Source organism: Castor canadensis, chromosome 4, assembly GCF_047511655.1.
Source record: "Castor canadensis chromosome 4, mCasCan1.hap1v2, whole genome shotgun sequence".
In the NCBI taxonomy this organism is placed as follows: Eukaryota; Metazoa; Chordata; class Mammalia; order Rodentia; family Castoridae; genus Castor; species Castor canadensis.
In genome coordinates, this window is record NC_133389.1 from 49,543,440 (window position 1) to 49,561,119 (window position 17,680).

At 41.5% G+C, this 17,680-nt stretch overlaps 1 long non-coding RNA gene across 4 annotated transcripts in view; it reads right to left on the reverse strand.

Annotated features, from left to right (window-relative positions):
- The window catches only part of LOC141422498 (uncharacterized), a 263,968-nt gene that overhangs the window by 101,298 nt on the left and 144,990 nt on the right, over nucleotides 1-17,680 (reverse strand). For 3 of the 4 annotated variants that reach the window (XR_012447088.1, XR_012447085.1, XR_012447087.1), the window contains one exon: nucleotides 14,314-17,377. The exons of the other annotated variant lie outside the window; for it this stretch is intronic. This is a non-coding gene — a long non-coding RNA (uncharacterized lncRNA). Of the gene's footprint in view, nucleotides 1-14,313; nucleotides 17,378-17,680 lie in introns of those variants that run through there. 4 annotated transcript variants of the gene reach the window in all.

A 17,680-nucleotide genomic window follows, 5' to 3' on the forward strand; every position in this document is an offset into this window, starting at 1 on the left:
CACCCTTGTAGTCTACCTGAAGCTACTGAAACTCAGAGAGATAATTCACTCACCAGAAATCTCAGAAATGAGTCAGATATGGTGGCATGTGGCTATAATCGCAGCACTCAGCACAGTGAGACAAGAGGATCATGAGTTCAAGGCTAGCCAGGGCTACATAATGTCTCAAAACAAAACAAAAAACCAAACAAAAATATTCTCAGAAGTGGTAAGGAAACACAGTAGACCTTCAAATCTCTTTCCATCAAGCCATGATGGCAACATCTAGTCAAAGTAGCTTTCTTTTTCTTTGGAGCAGTTGTTAATGATAATAAATACTGGCTAAGGAAATGATTAAGGAATGCACAGATTTTTGAGATTCTGGAGAGTGAGAACTATAACTTACATTTGTGTGAAATATACCCTCTAGCTAGGGCTGTGCTGGGTGCCACAATCAGACACTGTCACCAAATACCCTGTTGGTTAAAGAAGCCTGGTATTGGAGACCTGGAATAATATTTTGGTCTCTAGGAAATATAAACTGGCCAGCAACCTAGTTTCCTTTTATCTGTGCCTAATTTTATTTTAAGCAAATGTATATGAGGACTCTTAAACTTAATGGTCATACTTATACTTCAACCTTCTCCACACTTTAGGGCAGAAACCACCTGACATTCAGCTCTACACTGCTCATTAAGATTCTCCACCATCTTCATCTATATCCTTCCACACAGCCCCCAAACCCTCGTGTCCTAGATAGCACTGTGAGAAACATGCACAGAGCTCCAGCACTCCCAGAAGGTGGTACTCCAGAGCCCACCTATGGTCATGTCTACTCTGATGACCACCTTGCAGAACAGGAAGCTTGCCCTACTCTTTCTCAGAGAGGAAGAATGCTTTTCAAACCCCAATTCTGGGCTCTACCTGCAGCTTTATTAGCTCACAAAGGATCTATTGTGAACAGTGATTTGCTTGGTGTGATGTGTGCAGTTTCTTAAATTATTCTTGTGGATAGGAGACCATCTTCAGTGAAGTTCTGTCTGCGTTCACCTCTACCCCATGATGCTGGCAGATCTGAGGCAGTTATACATACTAGGAGAATGTTAAGTGAGCCTCTAACATGGATGCGTACAGTTACTCTGCCAGCAAATGAGGCAGCTCAGAAACTGGAGACCACCCTACAACCCCCAAGGCAGAAACTCATACAGTGCTGACCCCAGAGGGAGCAATGGCATGTAACTTGCTATGTTTGTTCAAATCAATTTCCCATTAATATGGATTCTGTGCCACCTGAATGGAAAAGTAGAGTTCCTATGGAATCTCCAAATTGTTTTTTATCTTTCTTCAAAATGAACCACACTTCTGTCTTAATGAAAATGCTACTCAATTACTATGATTTTATTAACAAGACAAGTGTAGCTATTTAGTGTGTAACAATGCAAGAGTTATAATTCCAAGGGGATTGTCAGATGCTAATTCTAAATTCAGAATGCAAAGCAAATTTTTATTAGCCTTTTCTCTATAAAGGATACTTCTACTCTGTGCTGAAATAATATTTGGACTTGGTGCCTGGTTCATTAAAGTCTTAAAAGTTACCATCATTGTCAGAACATTATAAATGCATGAGGAATTCCACAGTTGAAAATAGCTTAAACCAAGCCTTCATCTAGATTTTTGTTCACGTGAAGCCCTAGACCCCAAACACATTAAACTATGTTCCCAGGGTGTCTCTTGTCTCTCTATTTGGGTTCTAGATTGTCACAGAATTTAGGCTAAAGTCCCCCAACCCCATTGCAGTTTTCTCAACCATAGTTTAAGCTTAAGCAGAGGAGAAGGGAGACGTTTTAATGGATGCAAGATTGAAAATTTTAAATATGACTCTATTGGATTTTTTAATAACTGAGTATGAACTTTAATTACCAAAATGGGAGTTTTCCTACAAACAAAAGTGACTTTGAAGACACTGAATCTCTCAGAGAACTTACAAAGGCATAATGAAGAGATATTTGTCCAAAGATATTAGGAAGTAATGGTTCCAAAAAAAAGGAAGTTATTTCCTGTTTTTACTCTATTGAGTTTAGTGCAGTTCCTATACAAGTTACAGAGAGAAAATTCAATTCAATATTACAAAAAGTTCCTTAGTAGATTGTATGTGTAAAGCAATGTGCTAGGAAAGGTGTGAGAAATGAAAGATGAAAAATGCCAGGCCCCAGCTACTTGAGAGGCTGAGTGAGATAAGGAGGATTGAGATTTGAGGCCAGCTCCAGGCAAATAGTTTAGGAGTTCCTTCTCCAGAATATTCAGAGAAAAGTGAATTATGGCTTAGATGATAGAGTGCCTGCTTTGTAAGTGAGAAGCCCTGAGTTCAAATCTCAGTATCACAAAAAAAAAAAAATAAAAACTACCTTATGGAAGTTATCATTAAAAGTCAAATCACATTTATAAATAACTAAAAGCTATAAGGTTTTGTTATATTTCTGGCTGAGTCAGTCTGAGAAATGTCAACCCTTTGAAAATATTGGAATTTTTGTAGGACTCAGTGGTCTATGAATAAAACAGTAAGAAATGTCTTAACCTGTTTCCTTCCCACAAATCTAACAGGCAGTGCAACATAGAAATAAATAACTGGCATATAATTTACAAAATAATACAGGTGCTTAGAAGAGGATGGGGATGGAGTTTGATCTTTACTTTGAAGGTTTTTAGCAAATAGAAGAGAATAGATAAGACATTGTGAGAACAAAGTTCTCATAGCCTCATTTATCTTCATAAAGAGCTGGTTGAGCATGATTTTTATTGTTTGGGAAACAAATAATCCAAGAGCTCGATTGACAAGTGACTACTAAGTAACGCTCTCCCTATAATAATTAGAAAATTTCACTTTAAACAACCTTATTGCTGGTCTACTTCAGTTTCCCCTTGGAAGTCTTCCGTGTCTGGGAATTCAGCTTGCTTCTTGCCTGCCACAAAATAGTCTGGAAGAGCTGGAGTTGCTACGGATCACAGTCCCAAGATCTGGGCTTTCAATAGATCCTGGAAAATTCAATTTGCTTTAGATCATATTTTGGGCCCTCACAGAATTCTTTTCCAGTTCATTCTCTATCCTAATCCCCTGACTTGAATTCTTGTCATTCTTTCCTGAATTCTGCAGTCCCTTTTGGACACCTTTCTTCTGAAATCTGTGGAATTTATTATACTTCTGACTAGCACCCAAAGGATTTGACAGAGAAATCTAATAAGATTGTAAACGCCTTTCTGTTTAACTCTGTCGCAGAGTTCCTAGTGCGTTGCCTGAACATGTGTTTAACAAAGATTTTTAAATTAATGGATTAAACTTCACTACTGAATGGGAATGATTAATCATGGCAACTAATAAAAGACTGAGGATGTATTTTGGTGAAGGGGCTTTGTACGTGCTGAATAATTATGAGAATGATAATAAGTAACTTAAAAATGTTTCAGGCTCTGCAAAGTTGTTTTGGTTCTCTCACAAGGTCAAAGCACCTCATAAAAATGATTGATCTTTTCTGCCTCCTGCTAAGCGGACAGCCTTCATCCCACACTGCAGTTTATGGGTCCTGACCCCACATTCCACAGCCGACCAGGAAGGACCATGTTTTTGGGAGCCAGCCCTGACAAGCCACCTGAAAACTACTCGGAGGCAGGCAGGTAGGCAGAGGAGTGCACTTGAGCCAGCTGGCCCTCCCCAGCACCTTCCCCAAACTTCTCCAGATTCAATCACTATGTGTGTGAAAGACAGCAGCACTAATCTCTTCAGGAACACCCCAGGACGCAGAGCTCATCTGTGCTTCTAGGCTGGATTTTGCAGAAAATGGGAGATGGCACCCAACCCCCTCCGGCGTGCCAAGAGTGTGGCTGGTCTATGTGATACCCAGGCAGCTGGCACACTCTGGCACTCTCTGGGACCACCACAGAAGCTGGTGAATGGTGCCCTGACTCTCTGGGGGGTGTGCAATCTGCATTACAATATGTGCTCTGATGCTGTGGGGAAGGAGCTCACTATAGCCCAACACTTTGTACAAGATGCTACTGGGCCCAGAAGCCAGAATCTCTAAGATTTGTGGCTTTGCATCCACCCGTAGATCGCAAGTCCAGAAACCCGCCTGAAGTCAAGCATACCAACCACATGCACAGTGAGTGGGAGCTGTTCAGTGGTCAGACTTTTCCTTGTCCCTAAGGAAAGCCCTTAAATGTGCCTAAGGAGTCACATGCCCCATTTGTAAAATGGAAGACACCTTGCTAATTGACAGGCCTGTGAATGGTGTGGCACTTTAAATTACCTTGGCATTAATTGCCTGGACAGGTTGTTCACTCAAATTGCCCTGGCTCACTAATAACCTGAACGGGTTGAGGTTTTAAATGACCATGGCACTAATGGCCCAGGCTGGCTGCTATTTCACGTCGTCCTGGCACTAATGGCCTGGAAAGGGGGCTTGCTTTGCAGATTAACGAGTGTCCTCCAAATGGCAAAGGATTATGGAAAAAGAAAGAAAAACAAGCATTTGCAAGGGAAATAAGAAAGAAGTTTTGTTTCTCCTTTTTCTCCCAGCACTGGGTACCTTGTAAGTAGGCTAGAGAGCATGAGTTCCCTGCAGACCCTTCCGCTTCCTCTTTGCTTTCATGCTAACCCCAGGTCACCATTAGGTCTGGTTTTGGTTTGTGTGTGTGTGTATATATATATATATATATATATATATATACATATATACAGTTCACTAAAGAAGAAACAACACCATAGTTGCTCTACTTTAATTTCTGTTCATCCCTATTCCCAACTGTCATCCATCCTCAAATCATTTATTCACCAGGCATAGATTGACTTACTGATTACCTTGGGGGTAGACATATGTATAGTTGTTGATCTGATCTCCTTGGATTTTGTCCAGAGAATCATACTTGCCATGAAACTGGAAGACTTGGATCCTAAATAAATCAGTGCTGAGGGTTTGGTCCCCACCATTGGCAAAATCAAGACAGCAAATTGAACAAAAATTCCCTCCCTCCTCTTGTGTGTTCTGTCCTAGCTCATCTTCATTGGTAATCTGAACCTACAGTGGTTCTCAGGGAATGGCTTAGAGGTAGAATTTTTTTCTTGTGTTTGTTTCTTCTTTTTGTCTCCTTTCTTTCCTGTGATCAGAACATAGAAAGAGGAATGAATTTTAAAAGGACAGTGTATCTTTCAAGATTGTCTGTTATTGGACATGTAAATGCTATCAATGAATTTTGACATGTAAAAAACAAGTTTAGAAGTTTTTCTGTCTTCTTTGCACATTCAAAAGACTTAATGAATGGAAAGCATGATTGGATAAAAACAAATGGCTTTTATAGAGTCAACTGGATTCAATGGAATGGACATGAATTGAGATTTTACCATTTGCAAAGTCCCATGCTATCATGAGGGGTATGCAAAAATGAATGAAGTATTGGTCCCTGCTATCAAGGAACTGAAATGTCCGAGGCTGGTTACAGTCACTACACATTGTCTTCACAGCTGTTCTCTAACTTGAGAGTTGGTCCCAATGACCAGCCTCTCCAAAGCGGCATATACACATTTCTCTTTGTAGAAAAGGTGGCTCCTTTGAAAAGAAAAGTTGCTTTTTCATCCAACCCTCAATAGCCATTATGTTTGTTAAGTGTAAGGCACCTTGCTGGGCACAATGGGGAGGATTAAGATAGTAAGACATAGATCCTGACCTTCGAGGTTTTTACCTGTGAACATCCAAAGCCTTTTGATGTCTGAGGAACAGTATAGCAACCTTAATACTTTTTGTTAAAATAAACACTCAGAGGATATCTTTTACCTCAAATAATGATTCTTAACTCATAAGGCTTGGGCCAAAAGGGAGCTTGGAAGCCCCTAATCTCACCTCCAGGTATGAAGGGTACACCCAGAGAGACTGGACAGATGATCTCCCTAAGAACACACATGTGGTTGGTAGCAAATCCAAAACATCATCCTTCTTCCTCATCTGTGCCTGTTCCATGTAGCCCATCTCTGGTATCAACAGTTGTAACAAAACAAAAGCAAAGTTTAAAGACAGGCAAACAGAGACAGGAGCATCAGAAGGTATAACCTGAGAAAGTCCAGGCCTGTACAGCAAGGCCTTTCTTGGGAAAATAGATTTGCAACATTTTTCCTGTGGATGTCTTTGCCAGTTTCATCAAGAATATTCACAGATATGTAAAAAGAAAATCTGGCCAAGTCAGAAAGTATGAGTGTCTGTGAAGTTGCAATACTGTCAAAGCCAATGAGGAGAACAAATGCAACGAATAGCCACATAGTTTCCTTCCACCATAATATGGAAATGTACAGTGGGGTTTTGCCTTATAACATCTATAAAGTGCTAACCCTGCCTCTGAGCCTTTATTTTGTCATGTTTCTCTCTCCCAATCACTTCCATCTCCTTCAAGAAGCCTTCCCTGCCAGTGGGTTTAAGAAAAGGAAAAGGACACTATGATAGTAAAGCAAATTTCCTACAGTAGTCCTGTATAGCCATGGTTCATGTTCCATGGTTTCAGATACCTATGGTCAAGTGTAATCCACAAGCATTAAATGGAAAATTCCAGAAATAAACAATTCATAAGTTTTAAATTGTGCATCATTCTGAGTGACATGTTGAAATCTCATGCCATCCTGCCTTATCCTGCCTGAGATGTGAATCATGCCATTGTCCAGAGTATCCACACTGTATACCTTACCTGCCTATTAGTCACTTAGAAGTCACTCTTGGTTATCACAGTGATTGTTGTGGTATTAGAATGTTTGTGTTCAAGAAACCCTTATTTTACTTAATAAAGCCAAAGCAGTAACACTGGCAACTCAGATTTGTCAAAGAGAAGCTGTAAAGTGCTTCCTTTAAATGTAAAAAGGAAAGCTCTGAATAAGGGAAAAAATATTACATTGAGGTCGCTAAGAGCTAGGGTAAGAATGAACCTTCTATTCAGGAAATTGTGAAGAAGGAAAAAGATGTTCATGCTAACTTTATTTGTCATACCTCAAACTGAAAAAAATAGGTAAAAAAAAGAAGTGCTTAGTTAAGATGGAAAAGTGATTAAATTTATGGGCAGAAGATACGAGAGGAGTACGTGTTCTGATTAACAAGAATGTGCCATAAAGCATTGAGCCTAATTTATAAATTAAACTTCATCATAGGTACATATGCAGTGTATTTTACAAAATTCTCTCCAATAACTGAATCTTCAGAGCAGCCTCAAAAGCAGTAGAGTAGATTTTATTATCCCATTTCACAGACTAAGATGTTGAGGCTCAGCTCAGAGGTGGAGTCAAGCCTCAACCCAGGCTTCCGGCCTTCAAATCCAGTGCTCTTCTCTTTATATTACACGTCTCTCTTCCTCTCTGATCCTGAATACTAGCCCAAGCATATCTGCTGCATCCTAACATGTTTTATCATTTTGCTCATGCAACATATCTCCAAAACTTAAGTGTAAGGCATGAAATAAAACCCTCCATGTCCCCAGAATCTATCTGTTGAGTGAATAAGTGAAAAAAATTCAAACACAAATAGCTGCATATTCAGCAAGCACCAATACATGCAAAGAAGGCAAAGGCAATAGCAGAAGAATATAGAAAGCAGAATCCAGAAAACATGAAATCCAGGCCTCCAGATTCTATTTGAATGTTATCTGTATGTCTTTTGTGTGAGTAAGCTATGTAACTGCATTAAAAAATAATCGGTTCTTCGGGATACACAAAAGGCATGTTCAATTGAATTTTCCGTATATGAATCTTTGAAACATCCTCCTCTAAGTAGAAAGGAATGCTTTTGAAACAAACTATTTCAGAAATTACTTAAGCCAGATGGAAACCATTGAGATGTCAGCCCTTGCCAGTCTATTGTCTTCTCCAATTGGTTTTGGTTTGTTAGCGAAGTTGTATAACTTAGAAAAAAAAGGAAAACTTTATGATACTTCTTAGTAATGGGTTCTGTTAGCCCCCAAAGTGACTTCTGGAAGATCAAATTAGCTTTTGTGATAAATATTGCCGTGAAACCAGTAATTAGCTTCTAATGATCAGGCATTTTTCATCGTCCGTGAAGCCATAAACAGATGAAGATTTTGGCTCCTTAGCAAACTCTTTTGACACAGATACCTGGAAAAAAGGAAAAAAAATCTTTTGTGATGCCCCAGGCCATAGAAACCTGGCAAGGAGATCACAGGCTTCCCCTCTGGGACACATAGCAATTTATCCACTAATATTTTTAACTCCCTCCAAAATTGGGACTGTAAGCATTGCAGGTCAAGCTAATGAGTGGGGTTTTTTCTGACTTAAAGAAAGAGAAACAAAGACTCCAACAGTCTGTAAAATGCTGTCTTGACCTTTGAAACAGAAGAAAGCTAAAACAATAAGCAGTAAGTCCCATGAAAGCAAGGGAAGTACGCCTGTTCGTAACTTAGATATTGTCTGATAAATTGGGATACAGAAAACGTCCTGTGAGGATTTATCATTCATGTCACTCAACAAATATCTGGAGGACACTAAGCACTGCATCTATAAACCTGAACTAGCTATTGTCATAGAAAGAGCTACACCCCTGTGATGGGTGTAAGGAAGGTCTAAAGAGAAAGTGGAATTTACCCTTGAAAGCAACTTCATGATGAAATAGTACTTCTTAGACAAAGGAAGTAGAGGTGAACAAAAACAAGACTGACAGGACACATTGCCAACCACTGACCAGAACAAGAAATGAGTGTGGGAGTGTGACAACAGTAAGTTTTTGTAGTGAACAATTGGCAAAACCTGTTCACCAGCAGGCATTATAGCACAAATATTAATGAGAGCTTTGTAAATGATCTAAGAAGTAACCATTGAGAACAGAGTCAACTCAGGTTTGTCTTTTGAAAAGTAGACTAGAATATTCCAAATTATTTATAATGCCCTACTCTGAACTATCTTTAACTTCTCACTGACACAGTAGTCTGGATGATATGGGGGAGACCATGAAAAAGAAAACCAGAACAGAAACTATGAGATCCCAATCATGGTTTTCCTCCTAATCCTTTCTGCTTTGTGACATACCGTTTAGCTTCTCTGAATCTCAGTATCTTCATGAATTAGACAGAAATTCTTAATCTGGGTCCCTAGATTAGTTTCAGAGGACTTTTCCCCCAAAATGACATAAAAAATCTTATGTGCATGTACAGGTGTGCATCCTCCTAGAAGAATGTCCACAGCTTTTATCATCTCTCCAAAAGATCAATGATCTCAAAAAAAAAAAAAACCCACTAAATTAAAATTTTGTTTGGCAGTACTGAAGTTTGAACTCAGGGCTTTGCACTCCTAGACAGGCACTGTACTGCTTGAGCCATGCCTCCAGCCCCAAATTAAATTATCATTATTTTAAAAAATTTTTTTTGCCATACTGGGGCTTGAGCTCAGGGCCTTCACCTTGAGCCATTCCACCAGTCATTTTGTTGTGAAGGGTTTTTTGAGACAGGGTCTCATGGAACTATTTGCCCGGGATGACTTTGAACCATGATCCTACTGATCTCTACGTCCTGAGTAGCTAGGATTACAGGCATGAGCCACTGGTGGCCAGCCAAATTAAATTATTCTTAATATTAGCTTAAAATTCTCTACTTCTCTGACTCTCTGTTTTCCTTTTGCCAACTTTTATAAAACTCCTAGATTGGTCACTTTTAAAAAACAGTGCCACCACATATGCCTATGGGTCTTTTGTGTGATAATGAATTCCTTAACCAAGTAATTTAATGAAGGCCACAAAAAATAGGGTGACCTTTTAGTTTATCATCCTTGCCATGAACTTTGGGTGGGAATGAAAGAAGGTACTATCTGGATGGGAACTCTTGCACCATGCTGAAAGCAGAGCCATCCTAAACGAACCCAGTCATCTTTCCCATACAATGAGCAATCGCTACTGATAGCCAACTAAATACCAATTCTACTTGAGTCAGTTCTCCAATTTTAGCATGGCTGTAATTTTAGCTACTTGGGAGGTAGAGGTAGGAGGATCTTGGTTAAAGTCAGCTGGGGCAAAAACACGAGACCCTATCTGAAAAACAGACTAAAAACAAAGGGACTGGAGGAGTAGCTCAAGTGGTAGAACACTAGTCCAGCAAGTGCAAGGCTGTGAATTCAATCCCCAGTACCATCAAAAGAAAAGGGTGATAATTTGTAAGTATTTATTCTATTTTGGAGCCACAAAAAGTTAAGGGCCCTTACATGATTGAGAATTGATTGTCCCTTCAAAACTGCTGAAGGGTAACCAAGCAGGCCCCATGGTCAATAATACTTTTGTGTGATCATTCCCAGGGTTCAGTATTTATTTGTGAGCTCTAAAAATCAGATTTGTTAGTGGAACTAGAAATGTTCAGCCTTTAGGACAAAGGATAGAAAGTCATAATTCACAGAAGAAACTGAAAAATGTCCTTTGGGGCCTAAAATATTGCAAATGGATCCAATGGCCTGGTATAGCTATGGGAAGGACCTGACCATGCTCTTTGGCATGGTAATTTGGCATATTTCTAAGCTGATATATAATCAGACTACATTGCAGGTGTGGTCTAGGAAATTTACAACATCCAAAGAATACAGCACTATGCCTGCGGTCAAACAGCTAACCATCCTAAGTTGGGGAGTCAACACACAGCCCAATCAACCAGCATCATCCAACACGTGGATACTCAAGAATACAATAAGGGGGATGATGGGTCTTAGGCCAGGGTACCTTATCCTCTTGGTGCTGAATACTCCTCCAGTCCCAGTCACACTGCCATTCTCCACGTTTTCACTGGGCCCCTGGAGACTGACCTTTACTCACTATCACCCAGGCTTATAAACCCTTCAGTTCCTTCTTGGGTTCCTAGGGAGGCAGGCTCAGAAGACTGGTGAGCAGAAAGATGGAAAAATCCCAGTATTTCTTCCCAGCAGGGTGAGTGTTTCCCTGCTGTTGGCTTCATCCTCTACAGCTAGAACTTCCCTTGGTGTTCAAGTCATGCCATACCTCCTACTTATCCTTTCAGACATAGGAGTGGACAGGGTTTCTCCATCGTTAGTCTCTGGGTACCTGAGTACCTCTTATTGTCTCTCTCAACCTGCACACACCTGTCAGTACCTACTTTAATATCACTTCAGTTGAATTTCCAAGTAGAAATTGTGATAGACCCTGATGGATACACATTGAAACAATGTGCCATATTCCCACCATCGTGGCTTAGCAGGTGACTGTGCTCATGGCCCATGGCCAATGGATGCTCCAACATCTCAAAATTATTGCTACAAAAGGAGATAGAAATGAAGGATCTATGCCTTGGCCAAGATGTAACACATTCTCATTTCTTCTCAGAGTCCACTGGACACTAGTAGTCATGTTTCTGGCTCAACTACATTGCAGGACACTTGGAAATAGAGAGAAACATATGATATTTCATGAGCAATAAATGTCTTCCCCTCAATTCCCATGGCCTATAGAAAGGGATGGCCAATTCTACTCTGGGGAGGGAACAGTAGTGATTAAAAGCAAGTCTTCAAGGATTTCAAAAAATATGATCCAGAATTCTACTTGTTCATGAGCACATGTTTCAGTGTATTTACATAAGATATAACTCCAGTTGGATGTGCCAATAACTGATAATGATAGAATCTACAAAACAATTTTCCAGAGCTATGGCTTATGTAGACTTTGAATTCTTGAAGACGATAGTAGGAGTTGTCTTAATATTGCTGGGAGGCTTTACATTTCAAAAATAAATGTTCCTAACTTCATAATTTTGCCTGGGAATATCACTGATTATAGCTTTACAGTTATTATTCTCACCAGCCACTACAACTCTTTGGGGTGTGATAATCCCGTGTAGAGACAGGTATAATAGGCCTGAGATGACTTTATATAATGGAGAAACTATCCCCACAGACTCATATCTTCTCTATACCCCTAAGGAGCTACTGAAAGGAAAAGAATCAACTTCACTCTGTTTTCCCCAAAACAAGAGTTTTAATTCAGCATCACAATTATAATTATGGGATCTCAGCTATTGATGGAATTATTCAGCAAATATTTACTGAGCTCCTATCACACATCAAATACCAGGCAAAGTTTTAGACACTGAAAATATAGCAGTAAGCAAGCAGAGGCAGCCCTCCCCTTCTTGCCCTCCTGGGGAAAACACATATTAAATAATGAATTACACAGCATCTATTTTAAGTTATGAGCATGACAAAAGCTATAAGAAGAAATGCAGAATGGGATGAGAAAGGAATGAGAGACTTTTGAAGACCAGAAGGTCAGAGTGATAAGCAAAATGGGTTACTTGGCTGTCTTCTGCCTAGAGTGACCACGGTCTTTTAGAGACATTAGGAAGGGTCAGGAGATACGGAGTTGGGGCAGTCTGATCACTCCAGGATGTTTACGTGTAGGAATCATGCACCTACATGGTCTAAAGCCTAAACCCTACCAGTTAGTTACCAGAGTTTGCCAAATTGGAAAAAAGAATTCTAGAAGTTTCATGGCTAAAGTCTAGACCTCATAACTAGCATGAGAAGGTCTTCTGCTCAAACCACATTTCTGTGTCCACCTGGGCAAGTCCAGGGATGGCAGACTGTCTAGCATTGCAGCCAACAGAGAATTGACTTGCCTGAGAGACCAAGACACTAACCTCCTAAAAAGACTTCTTGATAGAGGGGAGAATCCAACAGAAAAGTTGGTTTGTTCTTCCTGATAGTAAATCTTCCCAGCATTGGAAGGGAAAGGTGAGAACTTAGAGGAAAGGAGAAACTATGAATAAAACTTACTATTTTTATTTTTACCCAAACTACCTCTACATCAGGGCCCCTGTAAGACCACATATGGAAAAGCACTGAAAAGAGAGAGAGAGAGAGAGAGAACAACACATCCTCTCATGGCCCAGCATGCCATGATACCCAGGGCCTGAGATGATGGTATCTGGTGTCTCCGGCAGACCCCATACCACTAGGGACACATCAGGACAATTCTCCTGGAAGATATCATTGAAGGAGATCAGAGAAGATAAGACAGATAATTGATAAGAGACCACCTAGCAGCTGACACTAGCTATTCATGAGTATAGGATAAAACCTTTAGAGGACTCCCAAAAATAATGCAAGGGGACTTTTCAAGGCATTGGGTTAGTAAGTGAGGTAAATGCCAGCAAAACATGAAGGATTTGAAACTCAGTAAGTAGATAATAATTTCTTTGGTGATTTCATAAAGCACCTTCAAGTCAGAATTAGAGTAACAGGGTCTCATCCATCCAGATAACCTATAATAGGGTGACTACAGCTAATAACATATTGTACATTTAAAAGTATGTAGAAGAGAGGAGTTAAGAAATGATAAATGTTTGAGGTGATATTCTAGCTACCCTGACTTCATCATCACCCAATGGAAACATGTACCAAACTGTCACACTGTACACCTATACATCTATAAATATGTTCCATTATTATGGGTCAATTTAATTTATTTTTATTTTAAAAGGCCAAAATTTTTATCAGTTTTTGGAGGATGTTGAGAAATTTTCTACTCCAGAAGACAGAGAAAGCCAAACAGAAAGAAACCAGTCAAAACTCTAAAAATGGAAAGAGAGAAAGAGAAGAGAGAAACAACTTTGGAGCTATAGAATCAACCAGAAGAAAAGCCAGACACCTGAATTTAAGGAAAGAAAAGTCAGAAATAAAGACAATGATACACATTTTTTAACCAGCTTGTGGGCCTAGCAGGAAGACCCAACCTGGAGAGAGAGGCTGAAAGACAAAGGAGTCCTAGGAGCTCGATTCTCTTCAAGCCAACAGACCTGCAGGCACAGGGACAAGCCATCCCAAGGTGTGAGGGGACCAGCAGACAGCAAGATGCCAAGTTGGCTGCACATGGATCCCTGCAGAGACCGCAGAGGCAAATGGGGCCAGACTGCTAGAGGAGCTTAAAGAAATAGCATGGTTATATGAGAATGAGACAGACAGAGAGATTTCAAAGAAAACTGAGGCAGCCTGAGGGGTGTGAATCCATTCCCACCCCTGTGGAAGCAGTGTGTGAATTTTGCTGCTCATGGCCCCTGCACTGGCTATCCACATGGGAACAAGTACTAGCCAGTCCAATGGGTGCAAGCTTTTTTGAGTGACAGGGTTCTTTTTATTCTTATTTTTCACCTTGAACAAGTTCACTCCCTTCTTGTTAGGGTTCTTAAATGCAAGCAAAAGAAACCAATCTTGCTAAGTTAAGCACACAGTTTTGTTTTTTAGGTATTTATTCAAAGCTGGGTGGCTGGCTACTCAGAAGGTGGAAGACCCAGGTCTGTGGCCAGGCCAGGCCTGTGTGAAAAGCAAACAAAAGCAAAAGGACTGGAGATGTGGCTCAAGTGGGCGTAGTTCAAGTGGCAGAAGGCCCTGAGTTCAGTCACCAGAACCAAAAACAGAAAAAGACACTGATTCCTTCATAGACACACTGGGGCACCTGGAGAGCCAGATCCCAACACAGAACTCTTCCAGGCAGGAATCCTGCTGCTACTAAGCCCAGGTGCTACACTGAGTAAGTACCACGAAGACACCAAGCCACTGGCCTCAGTGGTGCCAGTAATCCCAGTGTCCTGCACCCGAGAAAGGGTTCTTCAAAGACCCTGGGTGCCAGAATGACACATACTCATGTCCTCTTCTCACAGAAAAGCTGTGAAAGCTAGCGTGCTCAACTTTCATTGCAAAAAGCAGCTCTGCCTCCTTGGGGATCTGGAAAGCAAAGGATCCCCAAACAGAGGACAGGCCAAGAAGACTGATACGCAGTCCACCAGAGTGACAAGCAGCCTCTTCAGTGACAGAAAAGGTCACATCCATCACGTCATTTTACCATCATGCCCCAGCTCTGAACACCAGCCTCCCACCTATCCACCCCCTGGTACTTAGAGCTTTTCTTAACCATCACACAGTTTGGAGTGAGGCCTTGGTGGCAGCTGAGCAATTCTCCCTCTGTCGCCAGGAGGATGGAGGGCGGGGGTGAGGGAGGGAGCGAGGCAGGGAAGCTGTCTCTCCTTTGCGCCCAAGAGGGCCCCTGGCTTCTGCCCTCCATAGCTTGAAGGGGAGGAAGCGGGCTCTGTGAACATTCCCCAAAGTACAACTGTCCATCTGTTACACTTGGATGTAATGGGGGTGTTCTTTTTTTTTTTTTCTTTAATCATTTTGCTACATTTTACTGGTAGCTTCCATGCTGCTTAGGCAGGTAATCATCTAGTCCTTAAAAACCCTGGCACGATTTGTAAGAGAGTCTGCTTGGTTTTCTAATGAGTGATCATAATAGCGGTCCTTGCTGGTGGCTTCTATTTCTCGTTTTAGATTTATCAAGGTCTGATTTAATTGCCATAAACAAGGAAAAACAAGATCAAATTAACAGATGAAATCATACAGTTTGGAGCTGATACATATTAATGTGCTCTTACTTTTGTGGTCTGGCTAATAACGGACCCCAGACCTTGATAAAATTAGCCGAAAGGAAAACAAACATATCAGGGCCCTGCAGTGTTTTGAATGCTGCTAGGCTGGGAAGTCACCAGATGCAAAGAGAAGCTTCCTAGCTGGAGGTGGGTCAGGGGTGGGAATACGGTCTGCCGGACAAATGGCCTCCGTCGTCCTCACATGGCACCTGTGTCGTGTTAGGGCTACAGACATGCATGCAGGTCCCCTTAGCATCCACAATGCCAGCTGCCCCCAACCCCCAGACCTACAGACACCCCAGCAGCAACCCCCCCTCGGTGGGGCTCGGATATTGGAGAAATCAGACACAATACAAGGTCCTCCTCGGTGGAATTCACTTCAGTCCTTTTAACAGGCTTGAAGTATTTTACATCCGTAGGAAAACCACCTTTGAATTAGTGGTTTTGTTCTCTGAATTGTGCTTTGTGTTTGCTCTAATCAAATTCCCTCTCACCCAGATAAGCATTAAATGTGGATCACATCGTGGGCAGACACTGGCTACTCCCTGCCTGCTTCTCCTGGGGAGGAGGACTCATCTTTGTTATGGAAATGTGGCTCCTGAGCAGGCCCAGGCTGGAGGCCCCACCAGCAACAGTCTATGCACCTCTGTGTGTGCATGCTTCGCAGTCATACCAGTGAGCAAGGAGTCTTATTTGGGGTGAGAGTTTTATTTCTGTAGAAACACATCATCAGATGTTTAAAGAAGCACATAGGGTGACAGTCCTGGGAGGGGTTAAGGATGCTAGCTTAGAGTCTTAAAAAAAAGTCTCTGCATCTCTGTCCTACCGGTTCACCTGCCCCAGAAGGGTGATCCCAAGCAAGTCATTCACCCTGCTGGAGCCTCACTTTCTCCACCTGTACAATGGAGGAAATGTGAATGCCAACCCCAGGGTCTGTTGGATGAGATAATGCACTTAAAGAGCACAAAGCAGTTTCTATTCCAATATCTATTTTTAAAGTTCATACTTTACTGGTTGCTGGTGGCTCATACTTGTAATCCTAGCTGCTTGGGAGAGGAGCCTGGTTGGAAGCCAACCATGGCAGTTCGTGAGACCCATCTCCAAAAAATAACAAGAGCAAAACTGACTGGATGTGTAGCTTGAATGGTAGAGTGGCTGCTTTGCAAGCACAAAGCCCTGGGTTCAAGTCCCAGTTACACCCCCAAAATTCTTACTTTCCTGCATATGTGCATTCCCTATTTTATTATTAAATCTCTAAAGAAGTCATCTTAAAATAAGCTTCTATGTTCTCTTTGAAGGCACAGAACAGAATTTTTCAGCTGAGGTTGAAACCAGAGGTTTTGACCCCAGGCCCAAACTTCTGGCATTCCTCATGCCAGGTCCAGCCACTCGACCCTATACATCAAATAAAGAGACATGGTGAAGGGCAGAGAAAGGAGGTTTAAGTGGCTCAGGTATGTCACAGGAAAATAGCACTTTAGTTCATCTTTAACCGTCTTTGGGTTACAGACACAAGCTTTACCTTTAAATAGAGGAAGAATTGGGGCAAGGGGAGAAAGGCATGCATAATTAAACTGTCCTGACCAAAGTGTGGCCTGATTCATTATCATCTCAGTCCTTGTTCTCTGAGGGTTCCAGAGAGGCCATTATCACTGTCCTTACTTGAGGGGAGCAATCTGGTTCCCATGAGGTGATGACTCCTGCTCCAGGGTACAGCCTCATCATTGTAGGTAATTGTCATCATTTGAGGGTGTGGTCTGTCCTCCAAGGCTCCACTGTTTCTCAGGGGTACTTCTGGTCCCTTGTCCTTCCTGGATTCCAAGGTGACTGCAGGAGAGAAGCGCTCCAAGCAAAGGACAGAGATGCATAAGGGAGACAGGGAGCCAAGTTCTCCTCTTGCTTTCAGTCCATTCCTGGGCCCAAGTACAGAGTCACGGGTTTTCAGCAGAAGCAGTTTAAGTACCTGTTACAGGGTGCGCAACCACACCAGTCAACATCTTGTTAGAGAACTTAGAAAAACAAATCCAGAGAACACAAACTCTGGGCATAGGGCCCAGCAACCTGCATTTTAGCAAGACTTGCAATAGCCAAGTTTGAGGACCACTGGCGTGGGAAGACTATGGTATAGGAAAACTCTCTCTCAGAGCAAAGGTTGCCTTTAAATTCTTTGTTTTTAAGTTTGTTGACTATTTATACTTTATATTTCCTGAGTTGGCATTTACAAAAGTGACTTCCATCCCTAATTGTTGTAGAGTGAAAGAGATAA